This window comes from Falco punctatus (genome assembly GCF_963210335.1).
Source record: "Falco punctatus genome assembly, chromosome: 4".
NCBI lineage: Eukaryota > Metazoa > Chordata > Aves > Falconiformes > Falconidae > Falco > Falco punctatus.
In genome coordinates, this window is record NC_137583.1 from 84,708,583 (window position 1) to 84,725,169 (window position 16,587).

The following is a 16,587-nucleotide window of genomic DNA, read 5'->3' on the forward strand; positions in this document are numbered from 1 at the left end:
CACTGTAGGTTTGTATCTTTTTTCTCAAGTGAAAAGTCTCGACGAGCATGTTTAGTAGCAGAAGGGATATCAAAAGGATGAAGAATAGAATTTTAGTAAAGCAGTGGGCATAATACCTGTTTAACTTATGAGCAAATTCAAATCTTACCTGAGTGCCAGAAGGGTCTGTTTTGCAGGATTTTCAAATTCAACTGTCATAATGATTCTTCCTAAGTTTTAAACAAGTGCGTCCCTCACTGCTACCTAAACGTCTTAATGATTTTGGGCCCTTAAATACAACACACAGGAGATCCTGGAGGTTGTATTAAATACTTCCCACCAAGAATCCTGGCAGAAATAGGTAGCAGGAAGTAAGTAAATTAACTAACCTGCTGCAGCACACTCAACCGGCTTGTGATGCTGTGTCTCGTCAGGGGAGTCTTCTGATTAAGACAAATTTGGTCCTCAGACTATATAGACAGCTGTCTTTGGATGTACCAAAGTGGTGCAAATCCTAAGTACTTGTCGTAGTGCTGTCTATTAGACATATCGTCTACCTCTTACTGACAAAATCCATTAACTGAAAGTGCAGTTTTGGCTCTGTGGCTGCCACTCTCCTCTATGTATGGAGGAAAAAAACCCACCAAACCAACCCACTTTTTAAATTGAAGAAAGTAATTTCTCAGTCCCCATCCCCGTGTCCCCTCTCCTCATCCTCTATGGAAAATGTGTTGAACTAAGTTTGTAACAATACTTAAAGTGGTTTCTGGATACTGTTTTCTCTTTTATTGTTGTTATTAGAAAAAAACCCCACTTTGTTTCGGTCTCAGTATGGACTACTTCAGGAAAAGCAAACTACATGCACGATTCAGCCTGTGGCCATGAACAGTATGTACCTGCAAGGGCATTTACTTGACCTTGCCGATAAGCCTTTTGAGTTGCGTGTAGGCATTTGAGATAAGTGCCAGTATTTGTTGGCAGTGTGAAGACCTGACAGGTACAGGGAGTGCAGGACCCTTCCAAATCCTTGAGAAAGCTGGAGCACTATTCACAGCCCTGTGTTTTCTTTTTTAGCTTCTTGCATTAGTTTCCCTGCATATACCCTGTATAGTCAGAGTAATGTTCCTGGTGATATTTCGGAGCACCCTTTTCTTTCCCTTAAATGAATAACCAATATAGAAAAGTTGGCCTCATTCCAACACCCAAATCTCAATGCAGGCTGTAAAAGACTGGAATGAAAAGGTAGAATCACAACCCCACCCCCCGCCCAAAAAAAAAAAATAAATTATGGCGCCATCAAAATAAGTTTCTCAGTTGGAAAGGTGTTAGTGCTGTAGTACATGGTGGCTCCTGAAAGTAATTTCTAGCTTTTTAAAGGTCTTTTCTAGAGGAGATGAAGAACAGCATGTTAACCTTTTGCTTTGGATTTAGTCCTTCACTGGGGAGGAGGGCTTACATTGATCTGTTGCTTATAAAAAAAATCAGCTCTTGTATGAGCATTACATCGTATTTGGTTTATCTGTGGCTGCTGTAGCACATGTGCTTTTTGTAGTATGCCAGGTGTTTACATCATTAAGACACACAGCAATGATTTTTTTTAAAAAAAGCCTTTAACTAGAGTTTATCATATGTGGCATTCATCCTTTTAATCATACAAGTTATTTATGGAGAAAAGATCTATTGGTGTTCCTATGCCAAACATTGTTAGTGTAGACTACTTACCTGTGGTTTATTTAGGACTCAACATACAGAAACCTTTCAAACATTCTTTGGCATTGCAGTTCTTGAGCAAAATCAAATGATTAAAAATACCAGTGTTAGAATTTTTTTTATAAAACAGCACACATAGGTAAGAACCTGTACTGACAGCTACTTCCAAGCAGAAAACATTCCTGCATATCCAAAATTTTTGCAACCCCTTTGTTTTATACTGTACCTTACGCAGTCGCATTGCCTTTCTTTTTGCTAATGATAACCAAAAAGACTTAAAGATTGCCTCTCAAACTTTGCAGCTCTTCTCGTAGGTTTTCCTGATAAGCCAAAGAACCAATAGATCTACCAAAACCTGTTCGGCTGCTAAAGGGATGGCGGTCGCCAACCTGCAAGCATCAACAAAATCCTCCGCCTTGCCCTGCAGATTCAGCTGGGTGCTGGGGTCCCGTGGGGGGAGAAGTGTTAGGAGGTGAGGTGGAGCTGAGAACCAGATCCCCTGCTCTCCTAATGTCTTTTTAATTAGAGTAATATAAATATTGGCTGGGATGATAGTTATGTCTTAATGGAGGAATTAAGAAATAGATTAATTTCTGGCACAATTCCCTCTTCCTGTTTACGTCAGTCCCTATTTCCAGCACCAGTTTAATTGAAGGAATGATTCTCTGTGCTTATTATCTGTCAGCCTTGTAAGGGAATAACTGTACATTTGGGAAAGCACGAGGGGGTTTACAGGCACCAGAGAAGCAGAGACACGCGTTAAAAACCAGCATGACTGAAAACCAGTCATTCAAGTTGTTAGGAAAAGAGCACTTGCAAGGAAATTTGGTAAGCTTGCCATTCTTCCCATTATATCATGGAAGTGGAAGGCTGTGAAGATGGGGCTTTCCAGATAACCTTGAGTATTTAGGAATTTAAAAGAACCCCAAATGACCCAGTGGGACAGGATCGGCTTCAAAGTCAGTGGAAGTCAACAGGAGTTTTTCCATCACATCCAAGACATGCAAGATCTGGCCTAGGCTAAATTCACTTCAGAGGAACGGAAGAGTTTTTCAGGGATCCGTACCCACATGTGCAAGCCTGCAAGCCATCGTCTGTACTGGAGAACCATGCATTGATGGCATTGGAAACAATATTTGCACTGCGTGCCTTTTGGAGTCTTGATGCTGTTTTAAAATCTCTTGTTGCTCTGCTGTCCGTTGTCAGCTGGAAGCTCATGGGCCTGAGAAAAAAAAATCTGCAATTGAAAAAAAGAAATATCTGGGAAAAAATCTGAGATAAAAGGCTTTATAACTTCTTTTGGTAAAATACAAATATACTTTTAACTTTCAGCATTTCCATACTGGGCACTTGCATTGCTTCCATGGTATTTTGCAGGTTTGCTGCTTGAATGACATGTAGAAACACTTTTGACATGCACAAATATTTTGATTTTATGGGGAAGTTTAAGTCTGCTCTCAATGTGGCCCATCTCTTCAAAGCCATCAGAGAAACTGGCTGAAAAAATACATTATTTTGTGAAATTCTGTATGATAACAGACTAATTAAAATCAACAAATATTTCATTTTATTAATATTAAATCCTTTGCAGAGGTAGTTGCATAATGAAAAAATGATTCTGCAATACACTGGGAAAGCTTCATCACGTAAGTTATCTCTGACTTATGTGAATATATACTTTACTTGCATTGGGAATTTAAAAATAAAAAATATAAATGCAATATATATTTTTTTTGTACATTGCAATTTAAAATAGTCCATTTATGACACTAAGGTTTCACCTCTATGAATTTCTTTGCTTCTTGAAGAAAAATTATACACTTGATGCCTCCTTTAACATGGAAGAAAAAGTCCACAGCAGATTTGATATTAAGCTGAAAATCTGTCACAAAATCCACACAGAAAATATGAACGTATTTTGTTTCATTTGTAACTAAAATTTTCCATCAGAATGTGAACACACTGGACTGTATACAGACAAAATACTAATTAGGGAGAATGGAGCTGGAACGGGAATAGCGTTGGGTTATGTATAAGATCAGGTCCTGTTCCTGCTGGAGTTGCTTTGATCAGATTTCTGCTATGTTTTTGTAACGGCTTTTGAAATACCATAACACCTATTTCTGCAGACCTGTAGACATAAGGAGATTCCCTTGTGTGAGTAATCAATTAAATTAGCGAGGCTGTGTATAAATTTTTTTATAGCCTGTCTTCCTGGGGTGATCAGACCTCTCTGCTTCTCTCTGTCACTCCCTTACTTAATTACTCTTGAAGCCGTTGGCAATTTCAAGTGAAGCAGAGAGGAGTACTTGTCTTTGAATTAAGTTTCTCCAGGTCTCAGGGAGAGTTGCTGGGGTTGTCTGTACCTTTGCTTTGGGTGTGTTTTTGCAGTGGACAGCAGGAAGCTGGGGCTTTAGCAGAGGTTTTGTGGTGATGGGTAGAGCTCTGCAGGAAACAGCTTTGTTAATTCCACTGCTTAATCAGACCGAAATGTCTTTAATGCAGACATCCAGCTTCTGATTAGAGGTTAGGAAAATACAGCAATCGAGGTAATTTATCGCTGGTATTGAGAGGAAAAATACCAGAAACGTCGGTACGTGGTCATTAAGCTAATGTGTTACAAGTGATAAATCTGTCGTATTAGTGTCATTTCTGTTTGTGGGTCTTATGCAGTGGTGGGTTGACCCTGACTGGATGCCACGTGCCCACGAAGCTGCTCTGTCACTCTTCCCTTCTCAGCTGGACAGGAGAGAAGATATAATGAAAGGCTCATGGGTCAAGATAAGGACAGGGAGATCACTTACCAGTTACCATCATAGGCAAAACAGACTCGACTTGGAGAAATAAGTTTAATTTGTTACAAATAAAATCAGAGTAGGATGACGAGAAATAAAACTAAATCCTTGAGACACCTTCCCCCCCACACACACTTCTTTGGCTCAGCTTCACTCCCAACTTCTCCACCTCCTCCCTCCCAGCAGCTCTGGGTGATGGGGAACACGGGCTACTGTCAGTTCATCAGACCTTCTCTCTGCTGCTCCTTTCCCCTCAGAGACAGGACTCCTCACACCCTGCTCGGCCCCAGCCTGGGGTCCCTCCCAGGGGACACAGCTCCCCATGAGCTGCCCCAGCTGAGCCCTTCCCAGGGGCTGCTGCTCCCGTGTGGGCCCCCCTGTGGGCGCAGCCCCCCAGGCACAGCCGGGGTCCCCCCTGGGGGCACCAGACCTGCCAGAAAACCTGCTCCAGCATGGACTCCTCTCCCTACGGGTCACAGCCTCTTCTGGGCATCCACCTGCTCTGGCATGGGCTCCTCCCCAGGCTGTAGGTGGATAGCTGCTCCGCCATGGGCTCCTTGGGCTGAGGGGGACATCTTGCCTTGGTCTTCACCATGGTCTTCACCATGGACTGCCAGGGAGCCTCTGCTGCGGTGCCTGGAGCTCCTCCTGCCCCTTCCTGCGCTGGCCTGGGGGCTGCAAGGCTGTGCCTCTCAGAGTCTTACTTCTCTCTTCCAGCTGCTGTTACACAGTTTTGTTTTCCCTTCCTAAATATGCTGTCCCAGAGGCACTGCCACTGTGGCTGGTGGGCTCAGCCCCGGCCAGTGACGGGTCCCCCTTGGGGCCGGCAGGCATGGGGGAAGCTTCCAGCAGCTTCTCATAGGAGCCACCCCTGTAGCCACCCTGGCTACCAAAACCTTGCCATGCAAACCGGCTACATACAAATGAATTCTTACAGTGCTTGAGGATCCTTAATGGAAATACCTATTCAAAAGTCAAGTTTTAACCTCACTGATGTTCTAGTTTTACTGCCTAAGGTTAAGCCAAATAGTGTTTTATCCAGCAAGTAACACTATCAGTTTAAAAGTAGCATCTGTGGACCAATGTGTGCATCATTGATTTGTGCACAGTACTGGGCAGTAGGTGGTTCCTGTTGCCCGCAGGCGAGCAGGACAGAGTCCCATGCCAGGGCACCCGCCGGGGTCAGGCTGCTGGCGTGGCCGCAGCCTTGCGTGGTACTGTGCGTGGCGCTGTGCGTGGCTGGGGCTTCCTTCCAGAACTCGGGTTTGACAGTTGCTGAACTGAATATTTTTCCAACTTGTTTACTTGTGCAGGCTTCTATAAATGCTAGGTAATTAAACTGTAGACCGTCATTACAATGCCCTGGAACCTAATTCCTGATGGATTTAGGACATTTTCTTGATAGAGGGGTTGTTACCAGAAAAATAGGTTAAAAAATGTCTCCTTTGGGCTTACTTTAAGTGCAGTGTTAAAAACCATGATTGCTGCTTTTCTGTGAGGTTTCAGTGGCAGCAAAAAAGCATTGGGTTAAGTCTAACTAATGGTCCTCATTAAAATTAAATGAAAAACTGTGGCTTGAACTTTCATTCAGAACCATCCTTGTGCTTTTGTCTGTGTGTGAGTGAAATACAACTTTTCTGGTCACCTTTGCAGCTGTTTTGAAAACTCTCGTGAGACCTTCTGAACACAGGACTACAAACTCTTTTTCAACGGGAGTAGAAGAGAAAAAAGTGAATCGGAACCTGATGCAGTAATGTGAGCTGGCTTACATGCCTGTACATACGATTGTGTGACACAACGTAGTAATATCTAACTATTGTGTTATGGGTGTACTAGCAGCAAAGTAAGTGTGGGTGAAGTTCAGAAATACTGTCACAACAGGACTGGGTCACCTCTATGTGCAGGTCCAGTTTCTCTTGATGGTAGTCAGCGGGCTTGTCTCTCTTCTACAGTTGTATTTGGTCGGAGGAGCCTGCACCAGTTTGCTTTCTTCATCTACTTGATCTAGTTTTCCTCCAGTTGTTCTGGGTGGTTTCTGCTTGGAAAATCTGCTTTTTGCCCATACTTGTTTTCCAGGGGAAAATTACCAGGTATCCTTTCATCTAACCTTGGCTAGCTGTTCCCCAGAGAATCTTCAACACATACCTTAGAACTGTTTTACAGTAATCCAGAGGAAGAGAGAGTTCCTGAACACAACTTCTGTTCTCTTGTGTAAGATTATATTTTTGTTCACTAGGTAAAGCCACCACATATTCTCTTTGTAAAATCTGAATCAAGTAGAGACTGTAATACCAGAACTATTTATTTCCTCTTGGGATAGGAATCCAGTTTCTTTGCTTTCTCATGAATACAGTTATTGTAGCAGCTTATTATTATTTATGCAATCAAAACATAAATAACTTTTAAAAAAGGTGAAGCAGCAATCTGATATGGAGATAAGTATTTGAGACTAGTTCCACCTGCCTAGGAACAGCGAAGTCTCACCCTTTAAACTATGTCTTCTGGGTTCTATCAGCAGTATTAAGATTTTAATGGCATCGGGATTATCTTCAAGAATAAAACACTTGATCTGAGGTATTACTAAGCATAAATCGTTTTTTCTTTACAAAATGAGAACTTGATCTTCAAAATCTTTGTTATAATAGTTTTTTCTTTAAAAAAAAAAACAAACCCACACAGAAAACTTTAGACATTTAAAAAAAAAAAAATAAAAAATACAAAAAAAGACCAGGATGTTGTCATAATCTCCCCAAGAGCATACAGACGTAAAAAGTCAGTCTGTTGGGAACAAGCATGCTTAAATGTGAAAGCTGAAGTCTTAATACTTGCAAGCAGTTTTCATTGTGCCCTCCAGTGAACTCGGACAAAAAATGCAGTAATGATGAATATGTTTCAGTGCCTGATGTTCCAGTTTAAATCCATGAGAAGTTTAGTTTCTTTGGAAAAAATGAAAAATGTGTTAGATTCTATTATTATATTTGCATAGGAAAAAACCATTTAGATGCCACGGTCTAAAAACTGTTTAAGTCAGTCCTCACCCTTTAAATGCTAGATGTGTTTCTAGGTGTTGAGATCTCATTTTAAGAGTAGTTGCTGCGATAGAGAAAATGCAACTTGCTGCTCCACATGTTTGTCTGTGTTTTCCAACAGAATAGGTTGTACATGGATGGAATCCTTTGAAGCGGTTTAATTAAGATGTGAACTCTTGATTTTCCAGGTCTGGATTAGCCATTGTTAACTGTAGCTGTTGACATCTGTATGGGTTTTCCTTTGCTTTACAAAGTCACTTTGTCCCACTCTGAAGTCAGGGGGAGTTTTGCCTTTAATTTTGTTGGAAGCAGGATCAAGCACACTCGGCTGGATGGCATTTCTGGATTTGTCTGGAGGTGATATGATAATAACAGGAGCTTTGCAGCCCATTAATTTTCAAATGTCAGAGTATTCTAGGCCTCATTGAAAGGTAGAAGATGGAGCTGAGGGCATGCTCTAAAGCTAGTGTCAGGTTGAGAGACTGTTTTTTTGCAGTGGTTTGTTGTTGTTTGTAGATCAAAGCAGTGGTTGATGTAGGCTTTAATATTTGATAGCCTGCTAATAATACCTACCTGCCTCACTGCATGAGGAGGTTAAGACTGATCAAAACACTTTGCTCTTAAAGAAATACAGATGTGGGTAAGAAGCATGACAGAGTGTAGGGGCAATGAATGAAATAAGAGACTTTAAATGTTCTTTTTGCTGTGGAGTGGAGGTCAGCTACCATGGACAGCTGGAAGGAACCATGACTGAAAAGAACCTCCTTCCATCCCTCAGGGGTTTGGGGTGTTTATTGCCCCCATGTGTTAATCCAGTGCCTGTCCTATGGCTGGTACAGCAAGTGATGTCTTGTGCCATGTCCCTTCCTACCTACGAGTGAGGGAAGGGTGGGAATATTTGTGAGTGAGGAAGAGGAGATGATATGTCCTGAGAATAAAAAGGAATGCAGAAGAGAGGAAGATGCATGGCCACCTGGGAATAGGGTAGGAGCTGTCACGTGAGGAATGTGGCACAGAGGAACAGGGACCTTGTTGGGATAGAGGAAGGCAGGAGGGAAACCGTATGCAGTTCTTGCAGGGAATGGTGCTTATGGTGCTGACAGAAATTTTACAGGTCGTAGCAATGATGACTGTCTTGTGGTGTGTGTATATGGATCCGTTCGCGCTGCACACGGGAGTCCAGGCAGAGAGGGAAGCATGGGTGGTGGGAATACTACATGGGTAGATCTGAGCTTTGCAGGGTAAATCCTTTGATACATATGCACGTGGCCCTTTCATTTTCAAAGGTTCATACTCATGCCTGAAGGGGTGTTATTATTAAAAACTTCACTTTTGGTATGGGTGCTTGGTTGCTTTCTGTTGCCTTTTGTGTATATGTGTTTTATACATAATAAGCTATGCCTGATACCTGTGCAATACGTTAGGCAACTCTTCTGTGTTGTAGCAATACACACTGCAGTCATCACACAAGCTTTGCTGTTAGCAAAACTATGGTCATGGTGGACGGTATAATACATTCTTATTGGTAGAGAATGGTGAGATTTTTATAACTCTCTCACATCATAAGAAATTAAGTGGGGTTTTCTGCAAAATGTTTTCAGAGGAGTCTTTGGACTCTGGGGAAGAGATATGGGAAACGTGGGGCTGCTTCTGAGCAGAGAAATGACTGTACCTGACAGTTCTGGAAAATGTACATTACTGGATATCCTTCTGCAACTCACATTTACTCTACATCATTTTGTTAGTAGTATCTTAAATTTTGCAAGATGTCTTCACAGGTCTTCCTGTAAAACCCTGCTGCGTTTACTGGTATTACACTTTTGAAAAGATGTGTGCATAAAGTGTACATAGTACACTGAGTATTTTATTTTCTCTGCTTTGACTTTCTCTGTACCACCTAGTTTGTAATTTTAGAGATGCCTAGAAAATCAGACTATTCTTAAATAATCAGGTAGTAGTTTAGTATGTTTGTTTTTTTTTTTTAATATGCCTTATGTTTCTATTTCATATGCCTGACTGTACTTAAAATACATGTTTTCTGTCACCCGCAGGAGTGCTTTGCCCATTTACCTTTATATAATATTAAATTTTACCACTTGAGAAGTACATAGACCAGTCTGGTTCCTTCCTATCTAACCTAAGATGCCTAACCTAGGATCCCAACAGTCACCGACTCCTTAGAAAGGGGATGAAGAGGGAGGAAGCTGAATCCTCTCTGGGAAAGCCTTACCTGAATCTTTTTTTAGGAGGAGGCTGTCTCTTCCCTTGGAGTACACAGGGAGTCTTGGGAACCTGCATTCCTAAATTAGCTAACTCAAGTACTCAGAGCTTGAGGTGGATGAATCTGGGCCCCTGTTAGTGCTATTGAAGACGGTGATATCTTGCATGGACAAAGTACTTGAAGAACTGGAGCCACTGGTTATAAAAATCCATCAGGTAAGAGGTGTCTATTATCATGTGCTCTGCAGGACCTGAAACAGGGTGTCCAACATGGTCAGGGCTTCTTAGTAGGAGTATCAGTTGACAGAAGAGTAGCAATGTTTTAAGCCTGCAGAGAAGAGCATTCCTGTTCTTATCTCCTTCCTCTTAAAACCCCATCAGGTTAAGTAGCATTCCTATGAGACTGGCGGAGTCCAGCTGTGCAGTGGACCCTATGAATGCAATGATGATTCTTAAATAGACCGGTGCAGGGCTCAGGCTTTCTGGAACAACTCTCTGCTGAGACTGATGCTTCTCTACTTTAAATAGCTGATTAAACCAGTACCGGTGCCTGGTACAGAATGATTGCTATTCTTGGCAATGATTGTTCTTCAAAAATATTGTCCTTGGGTTTGAAAAGATGAGGAAGGGAGATTTTAGTCTTTAGTACAACAGTCACTAAGAGTATGTATCTGTGAAGCTGGCATGGTCCATACTGGCCTTTATGGGCATGAGCATGCTTGCTAAGAGAGGCTGTGTTGTCCTGCCAATGAATGCTTCATCTTGCATGTCTTGAGAGGTAGTTACTGACCTGCCTCTGGTACTGCAGCAGCACTTCTCTGCCTGCTTCTGATGTTTAAAACCAGCCAAGTCAAAAAATACAAATTTCTTGGTATGTGCATTGTAGAGCACCAGCAAAGGTGAGCATTGTGGACTTTGGAGTATTTGATAGAAGCATATGAGCAGATCCTACAGTTATTTCTTTAATCTTGTAGTGTGGAAAGAACAGACCAAAGCTGTTCAGTTTTATCTTGGTTTAAGATGCTACCATGTCGACCCTTCTATTGTTTCCTTACAGTTATCTTTTTTGAGGTTTTAAGTTGAGGTCATATTCCATGTTTAGCTGCCCTTGTGTACCTGAATCTGTCCTTTAAAAATATTGGCAATGTTTTCAGATTTTTTTTTTTTTCTGTAGTGGGTAAGTCTGGTGGCTGTTTCTCATCCCTTGCTGTGCCAAACTGCTGAGACAACTGTTTTTCTGCTACTGATTCAAGAGAAATTAAGAAATTAATTTTGTTCTTAGCTGCATTTTATTGCAGAAACTTCCTAGCACTTTATGTAGTGAACTGTGAATGGATTATTGCTGTGTTAATACAAATGTGTTGAATGTAAGATTGTTAATTGCTCTTAGACATAAGTATTCTACAGTAAAGAAGCTTGGAGTGATCTCATTTAAAACTGGTAAGATGTTTTTGTTTTCTTGTTTTTTGTTTGGGGTTTTTTCCCCCCAGAAACTGTTTGGTTTATATACTTACAGGAGTACACATCTTTCTCCCTAGAAACATTTAATTGGAAATGTGTTGTGTGTATCTTTGAGCATGCTCTTTGGGGTTTTGTTAGACAGCGCTTGTTTTTACTTCTTCCAGAAAGAGAAAATGTGGACTGCTCTTGATCATACTTCTTCTTTGTGGGTACTAAGAGTACCCCTGGTTACTGCACTGCCAGCTTTTGCTGCCTTATGACTAATAGGCCTGCATCAGGAATCAATTCTACACACCGGCACCAAACTTTGCTGGGTTGACCTTGAGGCCAACTCTTTCATTTTGGTTCTCATTTGTGCGGTGATTTGCACATCACTGAAGCGAAGTTAAATGTAAAAGGATACATTAACATAGCAGTACAGCTAGGCTGCAAACACACAAAGGTCAGGAAATGGAAAAATTAACTACCTAATAACATCCATTTGCCCTGTTGCTGATGCATAATGGCTTTGATTTCCGATTAGCATTTATTATAGGCATAAATATATATAGTGCCAGAGATGTGCGACATTAAGACAAATGCACTTAAAGTGTTTTAGTGTTGTTATGTCTTGTATCCCTCTGAAACATTTGCAGCCTTCATTTCAGTCTTCCCAAGAGCAGCAGTTTCATCTATATGCTCTGCAATATCTTTCAGGGAAAGGGGTGTTAGTAGACCACAGAAGCCTGTGACTCCTTTGTGCTATTAAATGATTCCTTTGGAGCTCTGGGAAAGCATTCCTGTGCCTGTCAAATAACCGGCTCAGTCCTACAAAGTTCTCCATGCTTTCTAAATCCTTTGGCATCATAGCATTCTCCGATCCCAAGCTTGATTATTTTCATGTTGGGTTTTGTGTCTTCAGCAAGTCAGATGCTGAACCATTTGGAGAAGATTTTTGTATAGCTCCTTGCACTATAAGACCTTGTTTACTGGATTTGGCTGTACTGTAAGCTATGCTTTAAAAATCTTCTTTGTGCTAGGAGTTGTACCAACAATTCTTCCAAAATTCAAATGTCCAAAGGGATTTTTCTTACATGATGATAAACAAATAGCTGTGATAGGTGGGAGCAGGTTGATGGGAGGCAGTTACAACAGCTGAAACTGTCAGCTCGATTACAGTTTACTTTTGTACTGTATTTCTTCTTACCTCTGCATTGCCTTGCATTTTATATAGTCAATTGTGCTGCGCCCAGAGTGATGGAGAATGTAACTGCCGAATTGCTGTGCAGGTACCACATGCTGTGTTAAGAGGACTGTCCCTAGCCAAAAGGAGGAAATCCGTCTTGTTTATTTACATTTTCGTGGCTCAGAGTTTGACAGAGGGACAGCGTACCTTCCCTGAAAGGTGCTGGGTGGTGGTGGCTAGGAGGGGACCCTTTGGGCTATGGATGGGGGCAGCAGATGGGGAGATCGAGGGCAGTAGGCCTGCAGTGGGAGTAAAGATGTAAAAGTTGCTGGGAAGAACAGGGAACAGATCCTACATCAAGTCTTTTAGGGCTATGAAAAGCAGGAGCATTGGTTTGGAGGAAGTATTTCATATTGCTGGGCTGAGAGCAGGGCTGGAGGGGAAAGTCCTGCTCTGTGTGAAGCAGCAGTGAGATTCATTCTCATACCTTTTTTGCTTTCACCCAGCTTCTTTACTCTTCCAACTAATAGACCTGAGTTTCCTGTCTTTCAGAACTTAGCTGATCCTTATTTATGCTCTAATAAAATAGTTCTACATACTGAAAGCCTGTTTGGTAGGCTCACCTTCAAATTAAAGGTCTGCCTCAAAGCTGTGGCTTGCCGAGTCCCATCACATCACCTTCCGATGACTGTGGGCACTGTTGCTTTCTTGCTCGTCTTTCTGGCCCAGCCTCAGGACTTTGCTCTGGGTGTTCACACCTGGGCTGTGATGTAAGTTTTTAAGATCTTCTAATATTGTGTCTCACCCAGCTAATTAAATCTTCCATACAGGCTGCTACTACCTTATATTTCTGTTGGTACAATATCGTTGTTGATGCACATGATACTACTTTCCTGAAAGCTGGTCAGAAGACTTTTGCTGTCCTAACTTACCACTTTCACTAGGCTCGCCTAATTTTTTTAATTATATTTTTTTTTAATCTGTCTTGGCTCCTTATTATATATCTTTTACAAAACACATAAGCCTTGCAAATGAAGGCTAAAAGCTTATCAGGAGAACTTTCATCTCTGGTGGAGCAACCAAGAGACTGACTCCACATCTGATTTGCCTTTGATATCATACTTGACTACTGGCCTAGTAAATTTTCAGATGGATAAATGTGCTGTGTCCCAAGCCTCCCGTCATACAAAGCTATCTCACTATCTTTCTCAGTACTTGCCCATGAAATTCTGGTTGTGATGATGCTTGCTGATATCTGAATGACTACATGTGTCTTACTTGGAACCCACTGTCATGCTGGCTGATATTGTCACCTTGTTCCCTTTAATTTCTTCACCTGCCAGTCCTCCAGTGATGGGTTGTATTTTAGTCATTTAGTATCTTTGGTATGGACAGTAAAAGTCCATCACACTTCCATCCTGACCTGCACAAATACATCTCTGACAAAGCAGTGATGGGAGGTAACTGGTGTCAGTCCAAGTATCTGAAAGACAGCTCTTAATTGTCTGAACAGAGAACTGAACTGGATCCTTGCAGATGCTTAGCCTGAGGTGTATCTCATTATTGCTAAAGTATCATGTACTTTAGATCACAATTGGCATGATTTAAAATAATCCCGCTAATTCCACCACCACCACCTACCCTGCCAAAAAAAGAAAAAAACCAAAAACCAACTCTAATATTAAGCCCTACAGCTCTCTAGGGGAAGTCGCTGCATGGCAGCTCTGAATTCTTTGGTGAAATTTAGCCAGCAATAATGGTGTGAAGCCCTTCCAGCCAGAGGATTCTTCTTGTCTCTGCGAGGGAGGTGGTGCAGTTTTCTCAGGTGGTAAAAGAAAAGGCATTGATGACAGCAGTTCTCTGCTGTCCCACTGCTGAACAGCAATTGGGCAAGGAGAGAGTTGTGAATGTGAAAGGGAGAGAACATGGGAAGAAAATCTGTGAGAGATTTTTTTTCTTGATATTTACTGATTACAGGTTTTTTGTGAGTACATTTTTGAGATCAGTTTTCTTTACAATCGGATAAACCATCTGTCATTTTGTTTTGGCTGCTCCTTCCTACTTTTCCTTGTTAGGGATTGCAGTTGCATTTATACGTGGGGTGGGGGGGCAGGGGGAAATACCCTAAATAAATTTTGTTTGTTTTCATTAGATGGACTAAGTGCCAGAAATAAGAGGCAGGTTTTTCTCATAGTTAATCCTCCAAAACTCTCATTGTGAGGACTTTCATGTGGCTGGTTGATCTTTATAGACAAAGCTTTCCAGAACTTTACGAAAAGCAGAGAGAGTGCCAGTGAGAGGGGAGCAATGTCCCTTTGGCTAGTGTTGGTCAGTGTGTTAATATTTTATATCTAAATACTTGTTGCCATAGCTATCTGAATGGAGAAGGACTATTTTTGAGATATATATATAAAAAAACCCCAAACCCAAAACACAAGCAAACTAAGTTTATTGGAGTAAATGCTTATTTATGCTAGAGTAGCTGATAACAGTAGAAAACCTATGCCTTTTCCACCAGTAGTGCTATTTCCATTTCTTGACAAGAAATTAATGTAAAAGTTGTCTTCTATACAGTAAACGGAAAAGTACTTATGTATGTTGTATTACATATTATGTATGTCTAAATGAGGAATGTAAAGGGAAAGATCTTGATATGTGCTGCTTCAGGTGTTGAAAACTAAAGAAACTGGATGTCTCTGATAAAACAGCAATATCGTACGTCCTTGTCACCTCATTCCTCTGGTCCTCTTAGTCAATTTCAGACATAGGAAGTAGCCAAGCAGTGCAGCAGTATTGGCACCCTCAGCTCAGGACAAACTTGAGCTCACATGTTGAAAAAAACATATGTGTGATGTACTTAAGTGTGTCCCTTTTACAACCGAATCTGATAATTGGAGACAAGAGGCTTAAAAGGTGCGAGGAGAAAACCGTCTTTCCTGTTACATGCATAGACACCTTGATCAGCAAAGGCTCTCCTCACTGCTAACCATCATACAGGCAGTGAGGGGAGTGGTAGGAAAGGGAAGTCTGGGGGTGGTTTGGTACAAAGAGTCGATGGGTGGAAACACGCCTGGAAAGACTGGCTGTAGAAGCAGGTATGGAGTGCCAGTTTTGAGCCAGGAATGAAGAGGGATTTGTTTCTGTTGACAACTGATCTGTTGTGCTGTTGGGTCAATATTTGACCATTTGTTGTTCTCACTTCATAATATATTTACAGTGTATATTAGAAGTGAGAGTATAGCATAGCGTGTATACTGTACACACCTCTGCAAAGGGATACAGAGAATAAATGTCAATCTCAAGCCCCTAAAAAAGGGTTATTTTTATATATATATATGCGCGCTAGGTATCTGTGATGGATCAGTTTGCTTCCAGAAGACATTGAGAAGATGTCTGCAGGTTTTTTTAAGCTGTCTCATTATGTCTGGGACTCTGTCACCAGGGCTTGGGGTCTGTGAGCATGCTTTAGATAGCTGCATGGAAAAACATGCAAAGCTGGTAATAAGATACCAAGTAACTAATTTTCCTAACCTCTTTTCTGCTTATTCGTACAGCCATGCTTGTATTTTGATACCATTATTTAATCCAGATAATGATGTGTGACTATTGCCCCATTTGTTTGGGATTTTTTCCATTTGGGGATTGTCTTTTTTTGCAGACTAATGTATTTATGGAGAATCGATGCTGGAAGTAAGAGAGGCTCAGATTTCTGGCGAATGTGGTCTTCTGGGTTGCTTTCAGATTATTCCATTTGTTCTACTGGCATCAACATACAGGATAACGGGAACTTACAGAATTAGAACATAATGATGGATTTACCATTTTCATTAAAACTGCTGAAAGTCATGCTGAAGCTGGAAAAATCAAATGTATAAGTTTAATTTAATTTGAAATTATGCAGTTAATTAATACTCTACATCCATTAACATTCAAAAATGAAAGTATCTGCAGAACCACTACTCCCTGGAGTAATTTGTCACCAGAAATAAAAATTTCTGCCTTTGAACTGAAGTAGCCTTTGGGTAGCATGCTATGAACAAAGGAGCCTGTGTTAATGATATGGACCAATACAGAGGAGTGGGCTTGAAGTTCTTCGTGTTGCTATCTCGCCATTATAAAACCAACAGTAGTTGTCTTGGGTACCATTGTAACAGCAGATGCCTTCTTCCCTATAGTGACAGAAACGCCCATGGATTTTAAATTACCGACTATAGCGTGGTAGTTGTGC

General features: G+C 41.3%; 1 protein-coding gene across 1 annotated transcript in view; it reads left to right on the plus strand.

Moving 5' to 3' along the window:
• Positions 1-16,587, plus strand: part of HECW1 (HECT, C2 and WW domain containing E3 ubiquitin protein ligase 1) — a 281,613-nt gene that overhangs the window by 78,470 nt on the left and 186,556 nt on the right. The window lies entirely within an intron of this gene.